The sequence below is a fragment of the Carassius gibelio genome, chromosome B12 (assembly GCF_023724105.1).
Source record: "Carassius gibelio isolate Cgi1373 ecotype wild population from Czech Republic chromosome B12, carGib1.2-hapl.c, whole genome shotgun sequence".
In the NCBI taxonomy this organism is placed as follows: Eukaryota; Metazoa; Chordata; class Actinopteri; order Cypriniformes; family Cyprinidae; genus Carassius; species Carassius gibelio.
Window position 1 is genome coordinate 1,535,693 of NC_068407.1, and position 15,334 is coordinate 1,551,026.

The 15,334-nt window shown below is 36.7% G+C and overlaps 1 long non-coding RNA gene across 1 annotated transcript; it reads left to right on the top strand.

The window, feature by feature from the left end:
- Positions 1-1,197: 1,197 nt before the first annotated feature.
- LOC127968832 (uncharacterized) lies at positions 1,198-3,338 on the top strand. The gene is made up of 4 exons (XR_008156139.1): positions 1,198-1,239; positions 1,737-1,819; positions 2,092-2,379; positions 2,656-3,338. It is a non-coding gene; the product is annotated as an uncharacterized LOC127968832 (long non-coding RNA).
- The last annotated feature ends 11,996 nt before the right edge of the window (positions 3,339-15,334 follow it).

Genomic DNA, 15,334 nt, shown 5'->3' on the forward strand with positions numbered 1-15,334 from the left:
TTGGCAGATTCTTTTATTCAAAGCAACATTTGAATTCAATATTTATATATGAACCCAAAATCTGTTTGCATAACACCACTGTCTGCTGTTTGAGATAAAGGTGCATCTGTTTGAGAAATCATAACTATTCCAGGAAAGAGAACAAACTGACACGTGATGAGTATTCAGAGTCAAGACAATGCCTCATTCCATCACCTGAAAAAACCACAAGACTTGAAAGGGCCACGGAGTGTGTTGAATGAAAACGAGTGTAATCACGGCAGATGAACCACTGACTGATTTCACTGCAGAAACAATTACAACGTCATTTCATTTTATTGTGAATGTTTATGGTGAATTTACTGCTGATTGATATCTATACTGCAAGGTAGCTAATATTATATATATATATATATATATATATATATATATATATATATATATGGCTCTGCTCGCGTTGGTCATGGTTGATTTCAATCCAATGTTCAGTCAACATTTAAAAAAACACAATAAAAGTAAAATACGCTGGGCGCTATCAAAAGATATACAGTCATGTTGATTTGCATATTTTGTATCAGTTTATTTTGTGACAGTGACCACATAGCAAGATTGCACCAAATGACAATATGCACAGAATGTTCCATAATAATAATTGTCTGATGATACTTGTTAATGCATGAGAGTAAGTCAGTTAGTTAAATTGTCAGGCCTAACTTAGTCATTTACGCGTGAAATGACATGGATGTGCGCATTTCATTCACAATTTGATTTTATTTATTTTTTTTATTTTTTTTTTGAGATTGAGAATAACAGACACACATAAGTGTTTCTTTTGAAGGAAGGGAAGACAGCAGTGCCAAGCCATGAAAAGAAGTAAAGATATAGGGAGTTTCTTTCAAATAATAATAATAATAAAAAAAGATTTATTCTCAAATGTAACTTAATTCATATATACAGGGATGAAAAAAATAAATTAATTAATAAAAAATGCGCTTTATTACTGCATTTGTTAACAAGTAATTTTATTCAAGTTAAAAAATAATAATAAAATCAATAGGATTTACTTTAGAATGTATCTTTTTTTTTTTTTTTTTTGTCACTGGAGGCCAACCCATTTGGAGGCAGTGCCCCAGCATGCCCCCTCCCCCTCCTCCTCCACTGAGACACGCCCCCTGTCAGGAGCTCTATTTAACTGCTTGTGCAACAGCAGAGAGAAACAGAGCGGAGTAAACTCAGACAGTGAGGACACACAGACCGCAGGTGAGAAATAATTCCCTCAACATTTACACATTCATAAGCAACTACTGGAAAACCTTCAAATACATTTATTAGACATTTAGCAATTTTTTTTTTTTTTTTTATGTCGACTATAGAAAACTTTTTAATGTGATTTTGTCTGATTAGTGTTGCAGGGTTTTCTAAAGAATTAAACTTGTTTTTCTTTCAGCCAGTAACAGAAACATTGTCATAAACGGAATGTTTCAAAAACACATTTTGCTGTGTGCTTTCAATGTCTTACTTTAATACATTTTGGGATTTTGTGTGTATTTTATACATATAATCCCTTTAGCGCTTCAAAACTAAGTGTAAAACCCTGCAACTGAACAATGTGTCTGTAGAAATAAACTTTGTAGTAAATTATCCTCTTTAATGTCTCTTTAAACTCTCTGATCTATAATACTGCCTGAGTTGAGTTTAATTTCTGATGTAAATTTCAGATTTTTTTATATTTATAATTTTTTTTTTCCATTTTGCAGAATTACAACCATGAATGTTGTGAATGCAGTGCAACTGTTCTCTCTGTTCTGGACCTTTACTGCTCTCTGTCAAGCTGATGAAGGTAAGAGAATAAACTTCAGCTATGTGTGTGAGAATTTAGAAGAGAGACTAAAAATGTAAGAAAATGGGGGGAAATGGTTTATTATTTATTTATTATTTATTAACAATACATTGTTTAATGCCCATTAATGTACTCTTTTACACAAAACAATGATATATATATATATATATATATATATATATATATATATATATATATATATATATATATATATATATATATATAAAATATCTTGTTCAGTTGATTAAATGATATACATTATTATGTTTCAGATATCAGTGTAAGCTGTGAGAAAGTGACTGGATCTGTGGGGAAGGAAGGAAATCTCCACTGCAGTGTCTCAGTGAATTGCTCTAATTGTTCCATTATAATGTATAAGTTTAAATACCCCAATGAATCAACCATTTGTACAGAGCCTCCTAAAGACTACTGTAAACAGAGTAACATCTTAACATGCCGCTACACTCCAACAACAGCAATTAACAATACAGAAGAATTCAGCTTCTTTGTGCAAACAACATGTGGAATGAAAACAACAAAATTCACTGTGGACATAACAGGTACAGCATATTCTGTTTCTATTTCAATAAATGATTGCAATTTACCGCCATGTGTATGGCCTAACTGTTGCATGATCATTGTTTCTAAATAGTAGTGCATCTCTCAAGATATTCAGTCAGAAAAGAGATGTGTAGATTTGCCTGTGAAATCAGTCTGATCAGATTCTCAATAGCAGAAGTGTTTTGTGAAGGTCTGTGTCTGCAGGCTGATAGACTTAAGTTGAGTTTATGACTTTAACACTATAATTAATCATTAAACATACATTCATCTTCCAGGGTCATCATCAAACACAGCAGATGAATCTAAGAATGATGTCATCACTGCAGTTGTGGTCTTATCTGTCATCCTCATCATCATCTTAATGGCAATAATTAGCAAAAAACAATATTTTGGGTTCCTGAAGAGGATGTTTCTGTGCATCAAACATAATGATGGCAACGGTAATTGTCTTGAACAATTGAAATACTCCTCACCGGGGCCTGACCAGTGTTCGATAAATATTATTGATTCAGCAAAACCAAACTAATGAGTTTTATTTGACTTTTCATGTAGTGCTCATGAAACACACAAGCTTTATTTGAACTCCACTAAACTACATACTCCACTATCTCTTGTATCTCAAACTACTGAATATATAACTCTGGTGGTTGATTTAAAACCCAGTTTCTGTTTTATACAAGTTTCTGTGAAATAACAGTATATTATTGATCTGTGTGATCAGTGTGTATATTTGTACATGTGACTGTAAAGAGGAAACACAGCGAAACTCAGACTGTGTTTGGGTTTTGCTCTTTTTTTTCTGACTTTAAAGGAATGTCTGAAATGAATGCCAGTTTGGTACAGTGAGTGTTAATATAACTTCAGTTTGGAAATATTTTTTTGTTTAATATTCTACACTTGAAGTGTGGCTTTGTACAGTGGTTCATTTATATAAAAATAAAAAATGTATTACACTTTGTATTGTTGGTATGTTCCATGTATTCCACCGATATAGTAACAGAACAAACAATAAAACTGCTAGTAACATACAGTAGTGTGTCTTTATGTTAACATGCAGATCAACAAGAAACACATTTACTCAGAATTAGAACAAAATGTTTTGCAAACTAAAAATTGCTATTCCCCTGCTATTCTCACAGAGAGCTTTAACTTTAAACATTAAATGTGAAGTTGTCCGATGTAATTGTAGACAGATTGTTTCAAAGCAGCTTTATAGCGATAAACAGTAAAATAATGATTCAATGTTGCAAAACAGAGATCCGTTTTAAAAAGACAACCTTAAACAGTCATTATTTTGTTAAAATATGTTCATTGTGTGATTCAGTTTCATTCAGTAACTTAGTAATGAGCTTCATTTCTATCTTTTTCAGATCTACTGAAGCTTCATTTCTTTCATTTCTCTAAACTGCCACATAGCTTCTGTTTCCTCATATATTTCATCATCATCCATTAAGGCAACAACAATAAAACTAATAACAGACAAGTGACAGATAGATGCGGCACATTGAGAAACCATGATATATATGTGACTGGAATGAACCATGTTTATTGATATAATTGCCAGCTGTCATTAAATGAAATACAGATTTGCTGGTATTTGACAATTTTAAGCAATAGAGAAGGTGACTTTATTATCAACAGTATGTGTAGTAAATGGTTCTCTGTGGTGCATTCATGCTGCTTCACACTTTTCATAGTGTGGGATCTGTCTGTGTTGCTTGTGATATGTCCCGTGCAGAAACTGGAAGATCGTCCAACACTTCCTTCTTCCCCAGTACAATTTTTAACCACTGTTGGCGTTGTGGACATTGAGTCAGCGTTCATGTGGGCAGCAGATTTCCGATACTCAATGTCATAATTATAAGCCATCAGCACTAAAGCCCATCGCTGCATTCGAAGAGCTGCCAAAGTTGGTATCGCTGCTTTTGGTCCGAGAATCGCAAGCAGAGGCTTGTGGTCAGTTATTAGTGTGAACTTATGACCGTAAATATATTTATGGAACTTGCTTACACCATAGATGATGGACAGGGCTTCTCGTTCTATTTGAGCATACTTTTTCTCGATTTCCGTTAGCGTGCGAGATGCAAATGCTATGGGACGCTCCTCTCCATTGTCCATAATGTGGGAGATCACTGCGCCCACCCCATTAGGTGAGGCATCGCACGCTAATTTCAGAGGTCGATTGCCATCATAATGCACCAGCACTGTGCTACTGAGCAACAGCTGTTTCACCTCCTCAAAAGTCATATCACAAGCAGCAGTCCAACTCCACGGTTGCTTCTGTTTAAGCAGATTATGTAAAGGCCGAAGCCGACTGGAGAGATTTTGCAAGATACGACCATAATAATTTAGGAGGCCCAAAAAAGACAGTAATTCAGTGACATTGTTTGGTTTTGGGGCATTTACAATCACTGCTACCTTTTCGTCAGAATGAAGTCCCTCTTTATCGATGCGGTGCCCCAAATACTCAACACTGCTTTGCATGAACTGACACTTGGAAAGTTTTACTCTGAGGCCATACCTCTCCAGTCTGCTAAGCACTTCATCCAGTTTCCTGATATGATCCTCTTTTAACCTGGCAGTGACAAGGATGTCATCCAGGAAACAGGTGACATGATCTAGCCCTTGAGTGATTAGATCCATGATGGCCTGGAAAATATAAGTAGCACTGGCCAATCCATAACTCAAACAATGGTCTTGTACAAGCCCCGGTGAGTATTTATGGTAAGGTATTTCTCCGAGTGCTGGTCCAGTTTTAATTGCTGATAAGCATGTGCCAATTGCCAATATTTTATTTATACAAGCTCTTACGATGTGTGCGGTTTTGTAGCACCCATGACACTTCTCATTCTTAAACCTCTTGCAGAATGTTTTCCAGCACATCTGTAACATTTATTGCTTTCTTCTGCTTTTTCACAATCAACTCTCCCCTTAAAGTTTCCTTTTCCTCTTTTATGAAACAGTTTTGCTTCATTCACAGTATTCTCTGACTGTAAATCCCTTCTCTTAGTCGCTATTTCCAGCGTGTTTCTCGAAGCCAGCTTCATGCATGACGCAATCTCGCAAACCTGGTGGAACGTCAGATTCTTTTGACTCGACAATTTGCATTGCATCGACTCTCAAGTCTGTCTCTAAGCGCATCACTCAAACACTGTCCAAATTCACAGCTCACTGAAAGCTGCATCAAAGCCACGATGTAATCCCCCACGGATTCACCTTCCTTTAGGTTGCGTTTCTGAAACTTAAAATGCTCCGCGATTATTAATGTAGGGGATAGCGTTCACTCTCTTGGAAGCTGGTCATCTTTTGACATTGCTTCTGCACCTCTCCTAACTCTTAATAGTGTGAATGGTGTTTGGTAGATTTCATCTTAAATTGGTTGAGTCATAAAGCGAAAGTGAAGCCTGTGTGTATAAACTCTCGTGTGAGTAGCAGACAGAATCAGACTGGAACACAGAAGACGAACAGAGCGCAAGTGAGTAATAACAATCCTCGAAGGAAACATTTCACTTGATATTTTCTAATCCATGGACAATCATGCATCGGTTTAGATGCATGCTTTCTTTTCTGTGTGGGATTTGCACATTTATTTCATACTGCATATGAACCTAGATTTTGTCTGATCCGTGGTATTTTAGAATCGTTTTTGCGTTCTGCCAGTGAAAATAATGCAATATAATTTTTCTTTTTATTTCATCATGTTCCCTTTCTGTCGTGGCGCTGTAGATTCAGAGCATATGTTATATTATGTTATGAACAGATGTGTTTTATTGTGCGCTCTCAGGGCTTTACTGTAGACTTATATCTTGTGGTTTCGCATTTGTAATTTCCTTCAACAACTCCAAATTAAAGAATGATATACTTTTGTGTTGCATTCTGATAATATTCTGTATTAGTTTAAATATAAGTCATCTAATGCTTTAGTAGATGTTGGTGTTTCTTGAATCTTGAAGGAATAGCTCACAGAAACCCGCACAAAATCTTCTGTCATCATATTAAACAGCTTCAAGGCACCATAGAAGTACTCCATGTGCAAACTTTTGCTGATAAATGTTGACCATTTCTGTTGAGCTTTCAGTGTTTAATGTTTAAGTATTAAACCTTAACTTAAGTCTTAAGTTTCACTTCTGATGCAAATGTCTGTTATTTCTCTTGCAGAATCACAACCATGTATGCTGTATTTGCAGTGCAACTGTTCATTCTGGTTTGGACCTTTACTGCTGTCTGTGGAGGTGTTTATGGTAAGAGAATAAACTTCCCCTAGAAAGTGTGTTAGAAATTTGAGGACTAAATTGAAAAAATAAATAAATAATATAAATACACAGACACACACAATGACAAAACCACATAATCAAATATAATGACTTATAATGTATTTTTACTCATTGCGTTTGATCACAGACACACTGTAGGCTAGTCTGCAGGTTCAGGAAACAGTCCTCCTTAAAATGCATCAGCATCAGATCTTCTTTATGCACCAAGAGGGTAACACTCTCTAATGAGAAAGGAAAAGTTGAAATCGCATCATATGACCCCTTTAAATGCATTAAAAAAACAAATTCTGACAGTTTAAGTGTTTCTACCCTCAAGCTCTTTTGCAGTATGTAAAGCAATATGTTCATACAGATAAGTACCAAATCACACTTTCAATCATGCCTACAGGATCTTGTGTTTTCTCCACTGATTATATCTGATTGAATGCAAGCATGATTAAAAGAAACAGTCGGGAAGAGATTGTATGCAGAGAGAGACTTCTGTATTATTCCGCTTAAAAAAATATATTGTATGCAAAGAAGCTAAGATTCATAATCAATAATAAAATATGTTGCTCTTGGCTTAGAGATCAAATCCTACTGAAAATCTAATGTACAAAACACATAATGCAGTGTAGATTCTGTATAATCTGGACACAGACACAACAAATCTGGATATGTTAAAATCTGAGTTTCATGAGATTTCAAAAGTTGATTTTTTTTGTTATTCAATTGCATTATTATATGATATACATTGTCATTTTTTCAGATTGCTGCAATGTAACCTGTAGTGATGTGACTGGAACTGTGAGCAATGAAGTCACTTTCAACTGTAGTGTCCCTCAGTCCTGTGATGGATGCTCCATTGAAAATTACAAGTTGATATACCCTGAGAGCTATAAAAACTCCACAACTTGTGATCAAGAGCTTCCTAATAGCTTCACATGCAGCCACCGTCCAACTGCAGAAATAGAAGAACAATTCAAATTCTTTGTGCAAACACAGCATGGATTTTCCTATCCACAATTCTATGTGAACATATCAGGTAACATATTTAATATTGTTGCTTATTTAAATAAATTAGTGATTTTATGTAGATTTGCCTGAGAAATCAGTCAGATTAGAATCTCAGCAGCAGAAGTTTTATTTTATTTTTTTTATTTTAACTGTCTGCAGACTGATAGACTGAAGTTGAGTTTATGATTTAAAAAATATTTACACTGTTTAAAATTTATCTTCCAGAACCATTAGTAAAAGCAGATGAATCTAAGGATACTGTCATAGCGCCAGTGGTGGCTGTATTCATCACCATCATCATCCTCATCATAATCTTAATGAAAATCATTTACAAAAAGTGCAATAATGACAACAGTAATTGTCCAAAAAATTGGATATAATATCAGTGGGGTGCTCCTGAAAGATAAAAGCTTTATTTAAACAACACTAAACTCAATACTCTATAATCTATCTGTTACATCTTAAACTACTGAATACATAACTCAGGTTGTTAGTTTAAAACGCTGCTTCTGTTTTATATTGATTTGTGTGAAATAACAGTATATAATTGTGAACAGTATAGTATTGTTCAATTACTGTTTGATCAGTGTGTATATTTGTATATGTGACTGTAATGAACTCAAGCCTCTGTGAACTTTATGAGGAAACACAGCGAAACTCAAACTGGTTTTGGTTTTGCTTTATAGTACTTTCAGTGAATCTATAATGAAGTATTGTGCAGGTCATTTGAATAGTTTGGAAATGTTTTTGTTGTTGTTGTTTTTGGCACATGCATATATCTAATAGTGTGAATGCTGTGGTTTTGTACAGGGTCTTGTTTTTAAGAACATTGAACTGAATAAAGACTTGTGATACTCTCTACAGATGAATATCTATATCCTCTTGTTTATGGGTAAGCTTTTAAACTAATAAAGTGGATGAATGGTACAAAGCGCTGATCTATTTGTATGCATTATTTATTGGTGTAAGACAAGTTACATTGACATATTCTGTAGGAATATTAGATACCTGAAGGTTTTTTAACAATAAAGATTTGGAGGTATAAAATGATTTTAGTGTAAGCCTTTAAATCATATGAGATTAGTTTTATGAAAGCTGAGGAATTAATTATATTTATGCATTTGGCAGACACTTTAATTTAAAGCAACTTATATTGCATTGCAGAATCAGAAAGAGCTTTATTGCCAAGTATGCTTGCAAATAAAAGTAATTTGTTTTAGTGACTTCTGGGAAGTAATATGCCTTTAGAGAAAGAGAAGAAAATGTTCCTATCTAAGCTAACAGCTATCATGTGGAAATCACTCATTCCATCATCAGCAGTCAGTAGAGATTGCAGAAAAGCACCAGACAGTGTTGTATGGCAACAGGTGTAAACATGGCGGCAAACATCAACCACTGACTGATTTCACAACACAAATAATAACAACTTTGCAATGTCATTTTATTGCATTTACTGACATCAGTTTTTCAGTGTCTGCTGATTAATATTTATAGACCTACTACAGCAAGGTGGCTGATAGCTGATATTATGCAAATATGACTCTGGGCCACAAAACCAGTCATAAGGTTTAAATAAATAAATAAGCTTTCCATTGATGTATGGTTTGTTAGGACAGGACAATATTTGCATGAGATATGAATCTGAGTGTGCAAAAATAAAAATCTAAATATTCAGAGAATCTTGAACATGCAAGAGTTAAAAACACATGCATGCGACTAACTTTAGTGACAAGCATGCATTAAACCTTTAACCTTCACCCCTAAAAGAAGCTAATAAAAATGAATTATGGATATTAGCTTCTGGGCCAAATCCTGACTGATGGGGATCCATTCTTGCCTTATTAGTTCTCAGAGTTGATCACAATTTGTGGGCTTTTGAGGACTTTTGAGGACTGACCACAGGTTCTCTATGAGATTGATATCCAGGGAGTTGCCAGGCCACGGATCCAAAATTTCAGTGTAATGATATTCAAGCCACTTCTTTATGACTTTGTGACATGGTGCTCCATCATCCTGGAAGAAGATTCTTCATTCATGGCAGTGTTTTGGGGATGAATAATGAGAGAGCCCACTCCCTTGGTTGAAAAGCATCCCACCACACGGATCATTCTATAGATAAAGCTATATGTGTATATGTGACAATGTTCAAAAATATGAGTTTTCGATGTTAAATTTGTTTTGAAGTCATAACATAATATTCTGGAAGAAATTGTGTGAAAATTAGAAATGTATGTTGTATATTTGAGGAATTGATGACAGCAGACGCACACACGTGCACTCAGACACATCAGTAAGATCTTGCGGCAGGCATCATCATTATGGTATGAATGAATGACATTTTAAGGTTGAAAGTGAAAGCCGTAGACTATTTAAACGCTTGTATGAGCAGCAGAGAGAGGCGGAGTGGAATCTGTTGTAGAATCACAACCATGAACGCTGTGAATGCTGTGCTACTGTTCTTTCTGGTCTGGACTTTTACCGCTGTCTGTCAAGATGAAAGTAAGAGAATAATATTCACCTAGAATGTGTGTGAGAATTTTAAATCCTAGATTGAATTATAAAAAAATTTATATAATGCTGTGATTGAATAGTTTCTTCAAGGAAAGAAAGATATTATATATATATATATATATATATATATATATATTTTTTTTTATTATTATTTTTTTTTTTTTTTTGCTAATATATATATATATATATATACATATATATATATATGTTATTTTACAGATTTAAGTGTTAGCTGTGATGATGTGACTGGATTTGTGGGGAAAAAAGTAAATCTCACCTGCAGAGTCTCTCAGGAATGTGACAAATACTGCTTGAAAATGTATAAGTTTATATTCCCCAATGACTCAATAATCTGTAAACAAGAGTCTCCTGTGAACTGTGATCAGAGTAAGAACTTCACATGCAACTACACTCCAACTACTAAAATTGAAGAAAAATTCAGATTCTTTGTGCAAGCGATCTGTGGATTGAAAAGAACAGAATTCACTGTGGATATAGCAGGTACCACATATGTTGTTTATAATTCAGTAAATGTTTGCAGTATTGGCATGTTAAGGGTTCAACTGGTGGATGATTATGGTTTCTAAAAAGTAACATCTATCAATATATTTCAATCAGAGTAGTTTTTGGAGATGTGTAGATTTGTCTCTGTGTGTGTCAGATTGATCTGCCTGTCTTATGTGCTGAATTAATGTTGATGATTTAAACAGTAATCTAAACCGTTTAAATGCACCTTTTTTCTAGGTTCATTAATTGAAGAAGATGATCCTGAATCTAAGGATACTGCCATCTCTGCAGCTGTGGGCTGTTTCAGCATCGTTCTCATCATCATCATCATGATTATCATTTACAAAACAAAAACAAACTTTAACAAATCTTGTGGATTCCAGAAGAGGACATTTCTTTGCATTAAACATGATGAGGACAACACCACTGCTCCAGGAGATGTGATATAACAGCATCGACTCAGCAGTATGAGTTCTCATGTTGTGCTCACGGAACACACACAGCTTTATTTTAACTCCACTCCTAACTACACACTGTACTCTACTATCTGATGTATCTCTAACTACTGAATATATAACTCTGAATGTTGGTTTCTGTTTTATAGACGGTGCTGTAACACCATCTACAAATGCAATTAAAGTTAAATTGATGAGTAGACTGAAGTTGGGCTCAGGTGGTTGTTCTGTGGGATGTGTTTCCCACGATACATGTCGCGCTCAGAGTATCAAAACTCACCAATTTTCCAAAAGGCTTCATTGAATAAACATGAACATGTACTGCACGTTTAAAAATCAAAACGCAGGTGTTTTTACATCAATGTATTTCCGAAGGAGGACTATCTTTAATAAGTCTAATAAATGTTTTATGCAATTTTCATTTCATCTTGCATGTTATATGCCTGATAAAGCAGCGTTTGTGAGCTCAGCGCTGCTTTGTGTACAGCATTTACTCTGTTTCTGCTGCTTTAAAAGCACCTCCTGCTGGCAGAGAATTAATTTGCATTTTCAGTAAGTCTGATTTATGCAGCAAACATATTTTGCTTGTTATCAAAAATAATCTACTCTTGTTGTTATTGATTCTATTTGAAAGTCTGCTGTAAGTTTAGTTGGGGCCACAAAGCGTGCATGAGCAGTAACGTTTGCTTATGTTGTTGCCGTTGAAACCATCTATATTGATTTCTGTGAAATAACACCATATTATTGATCGGTTTGATCAGTGTGTATATTTGTATATGTGACTTTAATTAACTCAAACCTTTGTGAACTATAAGAGGAAACACAGCTAAACTTTGTATTTTTTAAAGTTTTTTTAGAATTTCAAGGAATGTTAAAATGAATGTCAATGCATTAATGTTAATATAACTACATTTTGGAAACAGAAGAGCATACACAGTTTGGTGTCAGTTCATATTCTCCAAAATGTTGTTATGGTGATGTGGAGAGACAGAAGAGACAAATTGTTGATTAAAGTTATCTTCTTATGTTTATGTTATGTTTTCTTTGTGTACAAAAAGTATTCTCATCACTTTATAATGTTACGGTTGAATCACTGATGGCAGGTGGAATATTCTGACGATGTCTTTCATACTTTTCTGGACCTTGACACATTTATTTATTTGGCAGCTACGGGACAGTCACAAGCCTCTATGATTTCATCCCAAATATCTTAAATTGTGTTCCGAAAGACAAACAAAGATTTTATGGGTTTGGAGTGATGGGAGTAAGTGACAATTTCATATTTGGGTGGATTATCCCTTTAAGTTAGATCCTTCTTTTTTAACAAAAGAATAAAAACAACAAGAAAAAATATGAATAATTGAATCACACAAACCTTGCACCTTTTTATATTGTACATTATTAATCTGTGTGAGTATGTGCATCTGTGTGTGTGTGTGTGTGAGAGAGAGAGAGGAGTGATTTGAGTTAGTGTGATTTATTAATATTTGTGAGTGAATGTGTTTGCATGTGTACAGTATGTGTGCATGGTTGTGCTTGCAAGTTTTTTTTTAGGGTTTGGTTTATGGTTGGGTTCACAAACTGTATGATTTTTTTTCTTATGTGGTTTTATTAACAAAGTTCGGGAGAAGCACGATCAGATAATCATCCAATTTGGCACAGGTGCATCTCGTTTAGCTAATCATCTTAAATAGCACACAAGCCTATATATAGCCAGTCTTCCTACCTCCTGTCCCACGACAGTTTTTTCGGCATCCCTCCTCCACCCCAGCTCCTCACTTCTAATCTATTTATCCCAAATTGGGGATAGGGGGAGTTATTTGGGTTCGTGCTGTGCTCCGGGCTCGGACCCCTCCCCCAGGACAGCACGCCAAAATATGCCTACTATTCGTCTTCAGATTAGATGTAAGGGTGAACTCGTGAATTATGCATCCTTATAAATTATCTATAGTCCTTTCACTCAAAGAGTAACACTAAAGATTAATTATTAGAGAATGTACTGTGCACATGCTTATGTCAAAAACAGCTGAAGTGAAGTGAAGTGAAGTGAAGTGACATTCAGCCAAGTATGGTGACCCATACTCAGAATTTGTGCTCTGCATTTAACCCATCCGAAATGCACACACACAGAGCAGTGAACACACACACACACTGTGAGCACACACCCGGAGCAGTGGGCAGCCATTTATGCTGCGGCGCCCGGGGAGCAGTTGGGGGTTCGATGCCTTGCTCAAGGGCACCTAAGTCATGGTATTGAAGGTGGAGAGAGAGCTGTTCGTGCACTACCCCCACCCACAATTCCGTCCGGCCCGAGACTAGAACTCACAACCCTTCGATTGGGAGTCCAGCCCTCTAACCATTAGGCCACGACTTCCCCTGCCATTTCTTTATAAACAGTGAATAAACATTTACAATGCATTCCACTTGCAAAAAAAAAAAAAAACTGTATCTTAATGCAGCCAAATTCTCAATATAACTGTTTCCACTAGTATATTTTTTTGTTTCTGCTGTAAGACAACAGGATGAATAAGAAATAGTGACTGAAAGCGGCCCATTAAAACGTCTCAGGTTAAGAATGTAACCATGGTTCACTGAATAGGGAACGAGACACTGCGTCTTCTAGGGGGTGCTCGGGGGAACACCTTGTCGTGACCCATGTCTGAAGCATACATTGAAAAAACACCAATGAGTTGGCCGGCGGCAGTCTCTGACGTCACTTCCGGTGCGAATATAAACAGGCACTGGGAGAACACATCATTCTTTATCTGAAACCAGCATTCGAAGCATGGCAGGGAGCTAGAGGATGCAGTGTCTCGTTCCCTGCTCAGGGAACCATGGTTACATTCATAACCTGAGACGTTCCCTTTCAAGGGAACTTCGAACTGCATCCTCTAGGGGGCACTATGGGAAACAGTATACCCACAGTGCCATGCTGAGGGGAGTGCAGGCCAGAATCATGGCGAACAATAAGTAACAACTCTACCATTTCCATGGGAGTTGCCCCTGGGACGTTAAGATAGCTGTCTGTGACAGTAAACCTTACGGCCAAAGGCCTAAGCTTAACCTAAGGCCTTAGAACCAACTTAATTGTTAGGGTCTCTGCACCGGGGTAGAGCTGAAGGCTTGCAATCAGGAAAGATTCCTTTAAAGGGATATGGCTAAGAACCTAGCATTTTATACCAAGTCTTGCCTGTCACACAGGGGCTACCGCTTGCTTTTGCATAAGCTTGGTGAAGGAGCTGTCTCAACAGATCCCTAGTAGTAACACCCTGTTTGGATAGGTACCCGAGGATATATTGGTGGAGTGGCGCCCAAGATGAACGGGCTTTTACCAACTCAAGAAAGGGCACGAAGCAACCGCGCGAAGCCCTCACCATAAAGGATTTTAGAAAGAACGCGCAACACAAGCATGCGAACTTACCACAGTGTGGATTTCAGAAAGTGCGCAAAGACTTCACGTACATACTTACCACAACATGGATTTTCAAATACTGTTCTAAGGAGGGGCTCTCATGGCACTCTGATAGAGCAGTATATAGATGGAATGGTGCATCTCAAAAACAGTATGTTTGAGAGTCATCAACTCAATCTGTGGAAATACTGCTGGAGCACTCTGGGGAAAAAGAGCATCACCTGAAGCAGCATATCTAGAAGACTTCTGTAACTGCCACCTCCACCTCCCTACAAACCGGCCAGGAAACCCCTCAGGATGACCTGGCAGAACATCCATTGAATTCCTTGCAGTGCTGTGCCAGGCCAGCAGTATGTCAGGGAACTTTTTTCACTCAAATGAAAACTTTAATAATAAAATAAACACAAAACAGCACGACAGCCCCTCATGGACGACTGCCACGCACAAACAAAACTAAAACACAAAATAAAGCCCAGGCCTTGTCCTCTCTTGTCCTTCACTGTCATCGCTCCTTTTTGTATCCTTCCGATCTCCTCCAGTGAGTGGAGCAGGTGTCACTGATTTCCCAATCACTCCACCAGCCTCGCTCCATTCCTACGACTCTTGGCCCCGCCCCACTCGTCACAGTAAACACTGTAATTGAGCACTGCAAAGGAAACTCACAGATCACATCCCTTAGGTTCTGCTTACCTCCTCGTGACCCACAATTCCTCTAACCCGTGCCTGCAGGTGGGGGAGGAGCGCGAGTCACGACACTAGCATTCTGTGCCCTTCTTTGATCCACAGATCGAGACAGGCC